The following is a 388-nucleotide window of genomic DNA, read 5'->3' on the forward strand; positions in this document are numbered from 1 at the left end:
CTTCAGCACCTCTCTCTGTTATCTTCTGGGAGGGAGGGACTGGGGTGTAAGTGGGGGTGGGTGGAGACGGGGAACCCAGGCCCCTGTTAGTTGGGGCTAAGGACAGGAGGAAGGGGAAGGATGAAGTTTCTTACGTATCTCTTCCCTGGGGAGTGTCAAGAGGGGGTCTCTGAGCCCCTTACGTTGAGAAGATGGGGTAAGGGACCAGCCACATGGGGGGTGACCTTCTAACCTGATTCGATTTTCCTCACCCACCCAAATCCCAGGGTACCTCTCTCCCCTTAGCCCAGGGTAGAGGGAACTGAGTGAGAGAGAGAGAGTGAGACAGACTGAGCAAGATTGAGACACGCGGGCCCCCACTGGCCTCTGAGTGGGAAAGGCAAGTGCG

The sequence above is a fragment of the Pteropus alecto genome, unplaced genomic scaffold (genome assembly GCF_000325575.1).
Source record: "Pteropus alecto unplaced genomic scaffold, ASM32557v1 scaffold920, whole genome shotgun sequence".
Classification (NCBI taxonomy): domain Eukaryota; kingdom Metazoa; phylum Chordata; class Mammalia; order Chiroptera; family Pteropodidae; genus Pteropus; species Pteropus alecto.